Genomic DNA, 16,068 nt, shown 5'->3' on the forward strand with positions numbered 1-16,068 from the left:
TTCACTCAACCCCTCTGTAATTCTTTATTAAGTTTTATTGTGGTTTAAACTCTCCATCTGTAGACAATGTATTATTTCCCCCTCCTTGCCAGCAGGTCTTATAGTCCCCAGTAATCTGTTTTAGAGCTCCTCCTGGTGGCTTAAAGCTATTATGACACCTCCATCTGTGGCCTCTGCATCCATTTCAGCTCACGGGGATTGCTAAGACCTGCTCACCCAAACAGTAACAGAAGTTCTGTTTGCAATAGACTGCAGCAGAATGACGCTCAGCTTTACAAATTAAGAATAACGACTCAAAGTGTGACTGTCCGCAAAGGACAGGAAAGTTCTGCCGGGGCAGGTTACAATCACTCTAGCAAATGCTGTGACTATAAAATAGATTCTGAGATGGTGACACAGGGAAGGAAATGTGGTGTCTTAGTTGAGTCAGTGATCAGAAGAGAAGATTTAATCAGGGCTTAGGAGAAGCACATTTATTTTGGGCACTAAGTCAGAGAAAATGTTTTCCTGGTGGTTCTTATCAGGAGGACAGGAGCAGTGGACTGAACAATGTCTTTAAAAGTATCTACTGTAAACACAATAATGAATTGCCCAGGGCTGCCTCTTATAGAAAAGATCTCAAGAAAGATCCATCACAGTTCAGTGAGTAACTTTCTGGGTGGGGAGCCTAAGCAACATGGCCACCATAACCAACACTAGGGCACTCTGACCTTGGTCCAGCGATATGAGTAGAGGAAGGGTTAGACTGCGTGTCCTTAGGTATCCTCCACAAAGATAGCTTTTCTCAACGACGTTTGATAAATATTTTTAAAAGGTCTACCAGAATAATACACGCATATGGTAAAGTAGTGTGAATAAAATTCATATTTTGTGGCAAGACATGAAAAATTTAAACATAAAAAATTTCCTCTTCCTTTTGGCTTTCTCTCTCCCCACCACTGTGCACTGTATATCTGCATTATGCATCGAACTTCCCCCCAAGGGCAGAAATACCTGCTCAACCAGCATCAACAAGACAACACCTTAAAGGAGAACATTCCTTCTGGATCTCGTAAGGGACCAGAACTGGATTGTTTTAAACTGTCAATAATGCATCATTTGGTGTATAGCCCTCTGTCTCAGAAAAATCACATAACTGATTCTTGACCTCTTGTGGGTGTAACAGTTTTTGGAGCTTTCTGAGATTCTGTTTCCGAGTTATAATCTCAACTTGGCTCCAATAAAATACTCCATTTATTTCTTAGATTGACTGGTTAATTTTTCATGGACAGTACCAAATAGTAGATAATAGCTTAGACACAAGCAACAATTTCCCCAGATCCTCCCCACCCTTTAGACTCATTCTTCAGAGGCACTTATTATTGGATTGGCTGAAAGTTTGGAAGAACTCAAACAGCTCTTTATCTTGCATGATCTAAATTTCACAGCATTGTGTGTAGGTGTTTTCCCCTTATTCCATGGACCTGTTCAATTGGTAGATCCTGCCCTTCTGGACTTACTATTCAGATGCTGAGCCTAAGGAAATGATTCTTTAATTTTCTTATATTTTCTCTCCTGTTTTCTAGTCTTCTTTGTTCTGCTTCCTGGGGTATTTTCTCAAGTTTATTTACTAACCTTCCATAGTCAATTGATCCTTTGTGCCTCTTTTCTCTCTTTTCTATTTTTACGGGCATATCCTAATCCATTTATTATGCTTTACAAACTGCTTTTACTATTAACATTGAAGTTTTTTCCCAAGAGCTCTTATATTTTTCCTTATTATTCTCTTTGATGGCATACTGTTCTGTTTTTGTGTGGTTATAATATCTCAGTTCTTCCTGAGTATACTAAAAACGCATTTACAAATCTTTCTATAAGTTTTCTGTCTTTATATTTGATTTTTATGCTGCTGGGTTTTCTCCTATTCTAGTGATTCATGATTGACATTCTTATTTAAGAGAAGGCTTAAGGACCCCCAAATGCCAAAATGAGATTAGTTATTTATGCTAGGCAGCCAAAACCCACACTAGAGACTTTAAAACTCTCCAGAAAACATTCATATTTTTAGTAAATAGTCTTCTGGATTTTCCCCCAGTATTAAATGCTAAATTTCCTAAATACTTTGAGTGGTTAGGTAGGCTGGGGAACTAGAGGGTACATCCTCTGTGGTGGTGTTGTTTAGTCACTCAATTGTGTCCTACACTTTGCAACCCCATAAACTGTAGCCTCCCAGGCTCCTCTGTCCATGGACTTCTCCAGGCAAGAATACAGGAGTGGGTAGTCATTTCCTTCTCCAGGGGATCTTCCCAACCCAGGGATCAAACCCGGGTCTCCTGCATCGCAGGTGGACGCTTTACCACTGAGCCACCTGGGAAGCCCATCCTTTGTGTACCAGACCTTTCATCAGTTCCCTGGTTCTCACTCCTGTCCTACGTCAGGCCTTCTCTGAGCCGAGAGACTCATCCAAGCTCCAGGAGGCAGGTGGCTTCCAGCTTTCCTGCAGCATCCTCGGAGGACAGTCCTGACGGCTGCTCCTCTGCTTGTCACCTGACAACATGCTCCCTTCCTTTACATGGTCCACCAGTCTGTTGATATCTCTCATATGCTGTTGATACTTCTCATACTCATTGCTGTTATAAAATATTATCCTAATGTGTTTCTATCATTTTACTTCATTTAGAGGAATAGAAAAGTGCTCAGCTTTTTCCATAAGGACTCAATGGCAGTCAGCTTCAGACTATGCGGTTATATACTCAACTATGTCACCTCAAAACTCAAATGCTGAAACCAGCTAGAAGCAGAACGAATCCTGCTCTGCGCCCTGAGTTTTGGCGCACCATGCTGTACTCTAAACGAGCAAGTGCTCTGCCAAATTAAATATGTTCTGCGGAATGTGATATTTATTGCTTGGCCTTTAAGATATTTATTTTGTGTGTGAAAATAATTTTTACTTATAATGGCTGAAAAATGCACACAAGTTGTAGTGTTGAATCACACAATCTAAGATGAATGCTTAAAGGGAAATTTCACAACAGTTGCTTAAAGTATCTTTTAGAAAATGTTTGAGGATATAGAATGTGTGGTAGCCAACTTCTGAGATGGCTATACTAGATTTCTGTGGCTGTTATTTAAAAAAAATTCCTGAAGGCTTGGTGACTTAAAACAGAAATGTATTTGTTCATAGCTCTGGAGGCCAGATGTCTGAAATCTATCACTGGGTCAAAATCAAGGTGTTGGTGGGGCCACGTGTCCTTTGAAGGCTCTTGGGTAGAACACACTCTTTGCCTCTTCCAGTTTCTAGTGGCTCCTAGCTTACTTTGACTTGGGGCCACATCTTCAACTCTGTCTCTGCTCCATATGTATATGACCTTCTCCTCTGTGTGTCTGTGAAAATGCCATCTACCACTCTCTCACAAGGACATTTGTGATGGCATTTATTTGTGTCATTCACCTGGAATATGCAGACTAATTTTCCCATCTCAGGATTTTTAAAAAAATATTTATTTAATTTGGCGGTATCAGGTCTTAGTTTCAGCATTTGGGGTCTTCACTGTGGTGTGCAGGCTCAGCAGTTGCAGTGTGTGGGCTTAGTTGCCCTGCAGTACATGGGATCCTAGTTCCGTGACCAGGGATCGAACCTGTGTCTCCTGCTTTCCAAGGCAGACTCTTAACCACTGCACCACCAGAGAAATTCCTCAGGATTCTTTACTTAATCACATCTGCAAAGACTCTGCCTTATAAGGTAATGTTCACAGGTTCCAGGAATTAGGACTTGCTAGTTTTTGGACCTGGAGAAGGAAATGGCAAACCACTCCAGTGTTCTTGCCTGGAGAATTCCAGGGACCGGGGAGCCTGGTGGGCTGCCATCTATGGGATCGCACAGAGTCGGACACGACTGAAGTGACTTAGCAGCAGCAGCAGCAGTTTTTGGACCATAAAGAAGGCTGAACACCAAAGAATTGAAGCTTTTGAACTGTGGTGTTGGAGAAGACTCTTGAGAGTCCCTCAGACTGCAAGGAGATCCAATCAGTCCATCCTAAAGGAAATCAGTCCTGAATATTCATTGGAAGGACTGATGCTGAAGCTCCAATACTTTGACCACCTGATGCAAAGAGCTGACTCATTAGAGAAGACTCTGATGCTGGGAAAGATTGAAGGCAGGAGGAAAGGGGGACAACAGAGGACGAGATGGTTGGATGGCATCACTGACTTAATGAACATGAGTTTGAGCAAACTCCAGGAGATAGTGAAGGACAGGGAAGCCCAGCATGCTGCAGTCCATGTGGTCACAAAGAGTCCGACACGACTGAGCAACTGAATAACAACAAATTTTTGGTGAGGAACGAGATTCTGACCCCAGTCACAAGGCATGGTTTCTTTCTGCATGACCAAGCAATTCTCAGACACCAGCTGGATGTCCTGCAAGTCAACTCAATTCTGACACTGTTGACCTAGAGACAGCCTCAGATCCCCCAGGGTAAGGGCTCAGTCCTACAAGATTCTCCCCTCCCCCATCCCACCACTGACCCAACTTCGGAGGCCATTTGCAAATCCAGGTTGTCACCTGTGCTTCTGACCAACTAGTTATAGATTGAGAGTGTGTTAGTTGCTCAGTCGTGTCGGACTCTTTGTGACCCCATGGACTATAGCCTGCCAGGCACCTTTGTCCATGGAATTCTCCAGGCAAGAATCTGGAGTGGGTAGCCATTTCCTCCTCCAGGGGATCTTCCCGACCCAGTGATCAAACATGCGTCTCCTGCCTTAGAGGCAGATTGTTTACTGTTTAGCTACCAGGGAAGCCACTGAGGGTTCCAACAAATCCCTCTTTATTTACTAGGTCACCAGTTTATTATAAAAGGGTTTAACTCATGAACAGCCAAATATAAGAGACAAATAGCCCAAGACATGGAGAAAGGAATGTGGAGCAGTCCACCCTCCCCACAAACCCATGTGATCACCACCTGGAAGCTCTCCCAACCCTGTCCTTTGGGGTTTCTATGGAGGCTTCATGACACAGGTGTGATTGATTAAACCACTGGCCACTGATAACAGTTCAATCTTCTGCCCAACCGTTCCCTGGAGGGTTTGGGGGTTGGTGACTATAAATTCCAACCCTCTAATAACATAATTGCTTCCTCTGGTGACCAGCCCTCATGCGTAGGTTACTTGGGGCTTTCCAAAAGTTATTGCATGAACAGAACAAAAGATACCTTTATGGTACTTCTTAGGAAATTCCAAGGGTTTTAGGAGCTCTGGGCCAGAAATAGGGATGAAGACTAAATGAATGTTCTGATTATAAATCACAGGAGAAGAATGGAGTGACAGAGGATGAGATGGTTGGATGGCATCACCAACTCAATGGACATGAGTTTGAGCAAACCCTGGGAGATATTCAAGGATGGGGAAGCCTGGCGTGCTGCAGTTCATGGGGTCTCAAAGAGACCAACAGGACTGCGTGATGAACAACAATAATAAGTCACAATCCATAAGCAGCATGATTCTTTCTGTTACAACAGTCCCGGTAACGCCCCTCTCCTAGTGCTCACAGCCTTGTTTAGTTCTCTCAGATGTTGTGACCAGTAACATAGAGCACAAGTGATGAGGTCAGGTTATAAAGGACTGCAGCTGCCATCTCAAGTTCTCTGCCCCCACTCCAACCCCTCATCACTCATCATCTGGAGGAGTCCAGCTGCCAGGTCTTAAAAGACAACTAGACAACCCAATGAGAGGCCGTGTGGGGAGGAAACAGGACTTCTAACCCAGCAGCAACTGTGCATCCCAGCTTTAACTACCTGAGTGAGCCTCCTCGGAAATGGACTTCAGATCACTGCATCCCAAGCAGCCAGCTTGACTGCGACTTCACGAGAAAACCTGAGACAGAGCCACCCAATGGCTCCCACATTCCTGACCCTCAGAAGCCATGAGATGATTAATGCTGTTTGAAGTCACTAAACTTTGAGGTTAATTTGTTAAGCAGCAATGGATAATACAGAAAGACTAAATTGGTGTGCAGTTAGGGATTGGTAGAAATCTACTGACACTGTGAGAAGCCTCATAAATATCATTACAGTTTGTATTATTGTCCAAAAATTATATAAAAGATAGAAGAGTTATAGTAGGAAGCTTGTCTTGATAGCATGGGATTTTAAACACCAAAAAGAACAACTGACAATGCTGGAACTGTGCTGTTAGGGGGACCATGCTATGATGATTGTGTTTTCCTGATTTCATTTGGGCTCCTATTTTCTGGAAGGCATCCCTTAAATGAGTATTGATGTCGTTGAGTCACTAAGTCAAGTCCAACTCTTTTGCGACACCATGGACTGTAGCCCACCAGGCTCCTCTGTCCATGGGATTTTCCAGGCAAGAATACTGGAGTGGGCTGCCATTTCCTCCTCCAGGGAATCTTCCTGACCCAGAGATTTGTCTCTTGCATTGGCAGGAGGATTCTTTACCGTTGAGCCAATGAGTACAGATGTAATCTAAAAACTGCAAGTTTAAACAAAAATTAGAAACTATTTTACCTTTTTAATTTGTAAAGAAGAAGACAAGTTAAAACTTAATTTTGAAGGACTGGATTTCTGGTAAGAGTACAAACTAGTGTACTACTTCTCTAGGGAAATTCAGCAAATGTATGAAAAGCTTAAAAATATGCTTTATTATACTTTAATTTTTCTTAATAACCTTAATAATTTGTTAAGATTCAGCTTATAGAACAAATTCAGCAAGAGTGCAGGTTATGAGATCAATATGTCAAAATTAGTTGTATTTCTATATACTTGCAATGAATAATAAAATGAAGCTCAGAAAAAAATCTCATTTAAAATATAAAAAATGAACATACTTAGGAATAAATTTATTAAAAAACTAGAAAACATATACTCTGAAAACTATAATAAAGCAATACAGAAGGAAAATTACTGAAAGAAAATACTAAAAGAGTATCTAAACAATTGGAAAAACATCCATGTTTATGGACTGGAAGATTTACTGTTAAGATGAGAATATTCTTTAAACTGATCTACAGATTCAGTGCAATCTCTATCAGAATTCCAGCTGACATTTTAGAAACTTACAAACTAATTCTAACATGCATATGAAATTGCAAAGGGCCTAGAATAGCCAAAAACAATTATGAAAAAGAAGAAAGAAGGAAAACGCATACTTCCCAATTTCAAAATTAATATAAAGCAATGATAATCAAGACAGTGAGGTAATGACATGAGAAAGGTCAGATATATTGATCAGTAGAAAAGAATTAAGGGTCCAAAATAAACCTATACATCTATAGTCAGCTGATTTTCTATAAGGGTGCCAAGACTATTCAATGAGAAAAGATTACCCTTAAACAATGGTGGTGGGTAATACAATATGTAAAAGAATAAAGTTAGATTTTTACTTTACACCATATCAAAATAAACTCAAAACAGATCAAAGTCCTAAATGTAAGAGCTAAAACTATAAAATGCTTATAATAAAACACAATGGTACACTTATGATTTTGAATTTGGCAAAGGATTCTTAGATATCACAACAAAAGCATAAATAACAAAAGAAAAATTAGGTGAACTGGACTTCATCAAGATTAAAACCATGTCCCTCGAGGACACCATCACGTAAGTAAAATGACAACCCACAGATGAGAGACAATATTTGTAAATTATGTATATAGTAAAGGCCTAGTATCTAGAATATATAAAGAACCCTTATAACTTGATAATGAAAAGGTAAATAACCCACAGAAGATATATAAGTGGCCAATAAGCACAATCCAAAGATGCCTGACATCATTAGCCATCAGGAAAATTCAAGTCAAACATACAGTGAGATGCTGCTGCTGCTGCTGCTAAGTCGCTTTAGTCGTGTCCGACTCTGTGCGACCCCACAGATGGCAGCCCACCAGGCTCCTCTGTCCCTGGGATTCCCCAGGCAAGAACACTGGAGTGGGCTGCCCTTTCCTTCTCCAACAGTGAGATACGTTAAGGGTGGGATGGAGGTGGGGTGGAGGGAGGTCCAAGAGGGAGGGGATGTGTGTGTGTGTGAGTGTGTGTGTGCGTGTGTGTGTGCATGTGCGTGTGCGTGTGTGTGTGTGTGTAGCTGATTCACTCTGTTGTACAGCAGAAACTAACACAACAGTGTAAAGCAATTAATATTCCAAAAAAAGCAGTTATCCTTGGTGGGATTATAAATATTAGAAAATTTCTCTTTCTATACATCAGTACTTTCTACAGTGAGTAGCTATCAATTTTGTATTGAGAAAAATACTTAAATTACTTTGTTTCTGCTATAACACAATCAAAAAATCTCAGAGAATGTGACTGCAGTACTTGAAGAAATTCTCAAAGAAATTTTAAGCAAGAATCCAAACTTTCATAAAGAAATAATCTCAGTACAAGGCTCAGTAAAATGTGTAGTTTTGGATGACACAACCTAGTGTGCCCTTCAAGATGAACTGGCCTGATTAAAAAGAGTGAAATAATGCATATGCAGTAACATGGACAGACCCAGAGATCGTCATACCGACTGGAATAAGTTAGACAGAGAAAGAGACATATTGTATAATATCGCTTAATAGCAGAATCTAAAAAGAAAAGATACAAATGAACTTACTTACAAAATAGATTCACAGATTTAGAGAATGAGCTTAGGGTGACTACGGGGAAGGGATAGTTAGGGAGTTTAGGGTGACATGTGCACACGCCTATATTTAAAAATAATCAATGAGGCCCTACCGTATGGCACAGGGAACTCTGCTCAACGCTGTGTAGCAGACGGAAATGGGAAAAGAATCTGAAAAAGAATAGATACTAATGGAATCACTTTGCTGTCCACCTGAAATCATCACACTATCGTTAATCAACTATACTCAAATATAAAATAAAAAATGTTTACGAAGATTAACTGGCTGGAAAATCCTGGTAAGTAAGATACTTTGTAGAATAGACAGTAAGCTTTAAACCCATTAAATGTTAAACAATATTTATGAAAGTACAACTGTGAACTAGTTTATCTGAATATTTTCTTCTTAGTAGCAATGAAGATTGTTTTAAAGCCACTCCTCAACTGAAACAATAAGCCCCTGCTATCTGTGTCTGGGCACTTTTATCTAAGGGTAAGTGTTAGGTGAAGAGTGAAGGAACTACCGTATCTAGTTCATCCCAAAATGTCACTAAATTAAAAAAAATTTTATTGACATGTAGTTGATTTACATATAGTTGTGTTAATTTCAGGTATATAGCAAACTGATTCAATTATGTGTATATATATATGTATATATTCTTTTTTAGATTTTTTTCCATTATAGGTTATGACAGCAAAAATGTCATTAAGCCTATAAGGATATTCAAAAGAACAAAGAAGAAAACACCGTGTGTTCTTATAAATAGAAATGTAAGGTAGCTATGAGTATGTGGGAGAAGTATAGATATTTATATAAGACTTACTGATAATCTCTCAAACAAACATTGTTTCATCCATATATAGATATATTATTGCTAGCATAAGGGTATAGTTACCTAAAATCACTACCCACATGTCATCAATTTTTTTCTTTTTATTGTTGCCTATTCCAAAAACAGGAAAGTATTTATAGCCTGTAACTGAAAGTTTTTTTTAATATCAGTGTAATAATGCTTTCTTTTGCTCTTAGGTGCCTCAGTTTATACAATAATTTATAAGGTCACCTGACCTATAAGAATATGATTGTGGCATAATTTAAAATATCATATTTTTGTGGATTTAAAATTACATTACACATTTCTCAGTAAGTATATTAAATGTGAATTTTTCCAAATATGTGGAAATGCAGATGGGGCCAGTGAGAACAGAAATCAGGAAGTAATTCTGTTATAACTCAATCAGTTCAGTTCAGTTCAGTCACTCAGTCATGTCCGACTCTTTGTGACCCCACGAATTGCAGCACGCCAGGCCTCCCTGTCCATCACCAACTCCGGGAGTTTACCCAAACTCATGTCCATCGAGTCAGTGATGCCATCCAGCCATCTCATCCTCTGTTGTCCCCTTCTCCTCCTGCCCCCAATCCCTCCCAGCATCAGGGTCTTTTCCAATGAGTCAACTCTACGCATAAGGTGGCCAAAGTATTGGAGTTTCAGCTTCAGCATCAGTCCTTCCAATGAACACCCAGGACTGATTTCCTTTAGGATGGACTGGTTGGATCTCCTTGCAGTCCAAGGGACTCTCAAGAGTCTTCTCCAACACAGTAGTTCAAAAGCATCAATTTTTGGCGCTCAGCTTTCTTCAGAGTCCAACTCTCACATCCATACATGACTACTGGAAAAACCATAGCCTTGACTAGACAGATCTTTGTTGGCAATATAATGTCCCTGCTTTTTATCGGTCATAACTTTCTTTCCAAGGAGTAAGCGTCTTTTAATTTCATGGCTGCAATCACCATCTGCAGTGATTTTGGAGCCCCAAAAAATAAAGTCTGACACTGTTTCCACTGTTTCCCCATCTATTTCCCATGAAGTGATGGGACCAGATGCCATGATCTTAGTTTTCTGAATAGTAATTAGTAAGCCAACTTTTTCACTCTCCTCTTTCACTTTCATCAAGGGGCTTTCTAGTTCCTCTTCACTTTCTACCACAAGGGTGGTGTCACCTGCATATCTGAGGTTGTTGATATTTCTCCTGGCAATCTTGATTCCAGCTTGTGCTTCTTCCAGCCCAGCGTTTCTCATGACGTACTCTGCATAGAAGTTAAATAAGCAGGGTGACAATATACAGCCCTGATGTACTCCTTTTCCTATTTGGAACCAGTCTGTTGTTCCATGTCCAGTTCTAACTACTGCTTCCTGACCTGCATATAGGTTTCTCAAGAGGCAGGTCAGGTGGTCTGGTATTCCCATCTCTTTCAGAATTTTCCACAGTTTATTGTGATCCACGCAGTCAAAGGCTTTGGCATAGTCAATAAAGCAGAAATAGGTGTTTTTCTGGAACTCTCTTGCTTTTTCGATGATCCAGCGGATGTTGGCAAATTGATCTCTGGTTCCTCTGCCTTTTCTAAAACCAGCTTGAACATGTGGAAGTTCATGGTTCACATACTGTTGAAGCCTGGCTTGAAGAATTTTGAGCATTAGTTTACTAGCCTGTGAGTAGTTGCAACTGTGCGGTAGTTGTAGTTAGCATTTATTAAACACCTACAGTGGACCCAGCACTATAGGCACTTTGCTTGTACCATCTCTTTTAATCCACACAATAAGCTAATGCAGTAGGAACCTTAGCTCAGAATTTGTATATCTTGTTTAGCATAACCACACTCTTGGTAAGTTACAGTTAGACTCGAACCAGGTGTGTCCATCTCCAATTCTAGGGGTTTTCCCTAATACCTCAGGGGAATGAAATGAGACCTTTCTGATCATCTTATAGGCCTGGCTAATTCATGGGTATAGCCCTGGCACTAATGTTGGGCAATAAGTTAGACTTTAGCATCAGATACAGGTTTATGCTACTCATTATGTATATAATTTGGGGAAAGTCAAATAAGTATACCCATTTCCTCATCTGAGTATATGGCAGAATACTACTGACTTCACAAAATTACTGTGATGAGTAAATGTAATTACTGTCTATAAAGTCTCAGCACTCCTAAGTAACTGCTGGCTCTTATGATAATGAGAAAATTATCCTTTCGAATCCACAGAATAAGATCCCACCGTGTGGTCATCCTGGGTGTCCAATGAAGAGAAATGAAGTTCTGACTGTGAGCCATCTTTGGAGTTAGAATATCCTGACCAGGAAGTGAGGCCCTGGAGGTTGATTCTGGACTGGCTAAGTCACCTGTGCGTCTCTGGGAATCTCAGGCTTGGACTCTGGGGCATCTGCATGTCACTGAGGACATTCTTGTCTGGTGTAGAAACGAGGGCTTCTTCCTCACAGAGGGGCTGTGTTCTAAGCAAGAACGTGCAGCAATAAGGCAGTCCAGCTGGAGACCCCAAATACCCAAGGTCTCGTGCCCGGAGGTTCACACAGCAGAGTGACCGCATCCAAAAGGTCATTGGGAGCTTTGCTCTGAGCTATAATTTCCTCAGGACTTAAACAAAAACGGACCGCATGTTTCAGTCTGGTCTCAGTGCTGCTGTGGGAAACTGCCAAGACGTTCTGCCTTCATGCTCTGCTGGGAATGGGAAAAGACAAGAGAATGTGCCATGGTTTAACAGTTTCAGTTATAATACGGTACAAAATGCTGTTCTATGTATATCTGTGCTTCACTGAAAAGGGTGGTCAAACGTTTTAGGTTGGTTTTCAACTCAAAGTTTGCTCCTGATGCTGACACAGACAACACTGAAGTAAATCTATGCTTTCTGCCTCATTTCATTTATTCATTTATTCACTTGTTTAACAAAAATATAGGAATCACCAATAATTGTAAACCAGGGCTTTTCCCAAGTGTTGTGGACATAAAGCAGATCCTTGCCCCATAGAAGACAGACACATAAAAAGGAAGATGGAAATCTGAATAAGTTACAACAGCTTTTAAATGGGGCAAAAAAAAGTTCTTTGAGACTGTAGTAGTAATAATTCTCCATGATAAATACAGAACCACAAACAACAGGATTCCTTCAAATGGAAATAACATAGATGTTAGACATACCCCAAAAGACAAATGCCCAGTCCAATAACCCTAGTGTGCGTGTGTGCTCAGTCACGCAGTTGTGTCTGACTCTTTGTGACTCCATGGACAGGAGCCCAGGCTCCTCTGTCCATGGGATTTTTCCAGGCAAGAATACTGGAGTAGGAAGCCATTTCCTCCTCCAGGGTATCTTCCTGACCCAGGGATCGAACCCATGTCTCCTGCATTGGTAGGCAGATTGTTTGTCACTGAGCCACCTGGAAAGACCCAATAACCCTAGAGGAAGATCCTAATAGCATTCTAATAGCATTCCTGCTTGACTTATGAACATCTGAGGTATAGAGAAGTTAACTAGTTTGTACCCAACTGCAGAACATGGATTTTAATCCACATACGTACGACTCTTAACCCCTGTGCTGGACTAAAAATGATTGCTGTTACCACCTTACTTGTGCGTAGTTTGGTTCTTATTTGGAAAAAAGATAATTTATTTGGTGCCCCAGGTATAAAAAATGATTCCTGATCGTAGGACTGTACTGATTACTAACTAATACAGTAGTTTTTAAATTGTTATTTCAGATGGCATTAATATTTAAAGGTAAAATACGGTGGGTACTTTTTAGAGGAATATCTGGCATTTTTGGCAACTTGAAGAGGGTCCTGTTGACCCTCCCTTTTGGAATTTATGCCATTGTGTAATCTCCTCTTCTTGAGGGCTGGTTCTAGTCACTCTCTTCTAACAAGCACAATATAGCAAAAGTGATTTTTGATGTAAATAAATAATTGAATCAATCAGTCAAAGAGGCGACAGCTTCTTCTCACAGTAGAATTCCAACTAATAAGTATTTTAAAAGTGGGAAATAGAGAATCACAGTAGGCAAATACCATAGTAACAAATGTCACAGACAAGAAAACTGCTGGATGCTAAATTGATTTACAAAATTTTGAGCAGAAGTAAGGCCTAGTCTCAAATTATCTCCCCCAAGATATTACCTGTTCAGTGAGAAAGAGAGTAACTACAGTGGAAAATCCAGCAGACATCCACCTAGCCAAGTGCTTAAGTCAAACATAACTGGTGATAAGACATTACTTTGGAATTTTAAAAACAAAATATGAAACTGAAATCATTAAAATAGACTATAATAAAATTAAGGATATTTACTCATCAAGATACTGCAGGAGACTGAAAAGGCAAATCACAAAATAGAAGATATCCACTCATACATGTGACAAAGGTCATGTCAGAATATGTGAAGCACTCCAGAAACCAGCATGAAAGAGACAAACCGTTGAAAAAGCGGAAATCACAATGGCCATGAAACATGAAAATGTTTTTAACCACACTGATAATCAAGGAAACAGCAACTAAAACCAAAATGAAATAATCATGAGCTCACAGCAAACTCTTCAAAATAAATGAAAGAGAGACCTATCAATAACACCTGTGGTCAGGATATGGACCACTGAGAGGTCTCATATTGCTGGTGGAAGTGTAAATTTATATAGCTTCTGTAGAAAACCTGTTGGCATTAGGCTAGTAAAACTGAACAAAGCAAATCTCTAAGACAAAGCAAATCCACTCTTATGTTTACACCCTTCCCATACAACTTCAGAACTGTATGCTGAGACAGGCACTGAAACATATGAATGAACACATTCAAAGGAGAATTATTCATAGTATCCTCAGCTTGGAAGCACTGAGATGTCCACCAACAGCAGGATGGATAAATAATTCATGCAATGGAATATTATGTAGCAACAAAAATGGGATCATTATATACCCTTCAATGTAGAAGAATCTTAAAAACCCATGGTTATGGGGAAGAAGGTAATCTCATACACATATATCACATATCTTGTGATTTTATGTAGGCAAAAACTAAAACATTTTTATTTAGGGATACTCAGTTTGAAGCTAAATTATAAACAAAAGCGAAGGGCAACCAGGGGCCTTCTGGGGTCCAGAGAATATTCTATTTCATAATGTAGGTAGTGGTCACATAACTATTTTATAATAGCTTGTTAAATTAATACATTTATTTATTTAAAAAAGAAAGAATATGATATCCATGTTTTTGGGCAAATGACAATTTCTGAGTGCTACAAAAATATTTAATGATGCAGTGTGTTCAAGTATTTAATTTTTAGAATCATAAATACTTAAGACTTTTCTGAACTTTGATAGTCATTTTTTTTTTTTACCATAAGTGCTATAGACAGAAAGATTCCTCACAAAATTTGTTGACAATGACAATCTGTTTTATCAAATTTTGCAGAAAATGTGGGCCAATTTCTTTTATTATAACCATATGTATTGTGAAACTAAAAGTCAAGATTTTCCTTCATTTACTCCATTTTCAGCAAATGCCTCCAGGCGTAAGTGAGGGCTGAAAAGCGGGGCCCTCCAGGCATAAGCGTCTACCAATCAGACTGTAATGAAAGCTTTCAGAGGCGGTACTGCTTCAGCTGGTCCACTTGATGGCACTAAAGTCACATGGGATGTGCGCTAATCCTCTACAGACATTTGCTGCATTAATGTGTTTTCTATGTGTTTTCATAATCTTAGACCTTGTGAAATCTAAAGGTCTTTTTTGACTTAGAGCTCTGAATATATTCAGTAGGGAAAAAAAGGATTAAAATTTCTTAAAGAATTAAAGTTGGTTTTGAGCATTAAAGAAAGATATATTAAAAGTCTCAGGACAAACAGGGCTTTTCATGTCCTCTTTACTCTTGCCTTTCCCACATCTCCAAATAATGCACCCTAGGAAGATGAAATAAATAATTTTTGGGTGTAAGATTTTAGAAGCAGATCTCATTGGCTCACTGAAGTACCCTTCCCATTGCTCTTAGATGGCATGACAGATATGCATATGCATTATAGCACTTCAAACTGAATTCTTTTGTGAGGAGAATGAAATGGAGATGATTTTGCCCCTGTGGTCAGCTTGGTGCAAGCTGACCACAGGCTGGGGGTTGCAACAACAGACCTTATTTCTCACAGTGCTGTAGGCCGCAGAGTCTGAGATTAAGATGCCGGAAGACCAAGTGTCTGGCGAGGGCCTGCCTCCTGGTTTGCAGGTCCCCTCACACGGCAGAGAGCAGAGAAGGGAAGAAGGCTCTTCTGACTCTTTCTACAAAAGGGCACAAATCCCATTCATGAGGGCTCCATTCATATGACCCATTGACCTGCCCTCCCGCTATGCCATCATGGAGAGGATGAGGATTTCAGCACATGGATCTTGGGGGACACCAACACTGTTTAGGACGCACTGCATAGCAGACACAGGAAGGGGAGGAGCCTCTGCACCCTGGCACTGAAGATGCAGTTTCACAGGCTCACTTCCTTCTCAGAGGAACATCTTTGTTTGGCTCTTAAAGCAGAACAAGGCTTCTTTGCTATGACTCCTCATCTGTAAGCAGTGGGAAGTGGTTCTTTGCTGGTGAAGAGAATTGGGACACTGAAGAAATGGGAGAGGCTACCGCTCCTTTTCCTTGGA

The 16,068-nt window shown here is 40.1% G+C and overlaps 2 long non-coding RNA genes across 3 annotated transcripts in view; one reads left to right on the forward strand and one right to left on the reverse strand.

Moving 5' to 3' along the window:
* The window catches only part of LOC122679599, a 53,883-nt gene that overhangs the window by 19,876 nt on the left and 17,939 nt on the right, over positions 1 to 16,068 (forward strand). The window contains exon 3 of one of the 2 annotated variants that reach the window (XR_006336453.1): positions 11,642 to 11,723. The exons of the other annotated variant lie outside the window; for it this stretch is intronic. This is a non-coding gene — a long non-coding RNA (uncharacterized LOC122679599). Of the gene's footprint in view, positions 1 to 11,641; positions 11,724 to 16,068 lie in introns of those variants that run through there. 2 annotated transcript variants of the gene reach the window in all.
* Positions 11,093 to 16,068, reverse strand: part of LOC122679598 — a 43,714-nt gene continuing 38,738 nt past the window's right edge. Inside the window, exon 6 of the long non-coding RNA XR_006336451.1 lies at positions 11,093 to 12,112. This is a non-coding gene — a long non-coding RNA (uncharacterized LOC122679598). The remainder of the gene's footprint in view (positions 12,113 to 16,068) is intronic.

This window comes from Cervus elaphus, chromosome 21, assembly GCF_910594005.1.
Source record: "Cervus elaphus chromosome 21, mCerEla1.1, whole genome shotgun sequence".
NCBI lineage: Eukaryota > Metazoa > Chordata > Mammalia > Artiodactyla > Cervidae > Cervus > Cervus elaphus.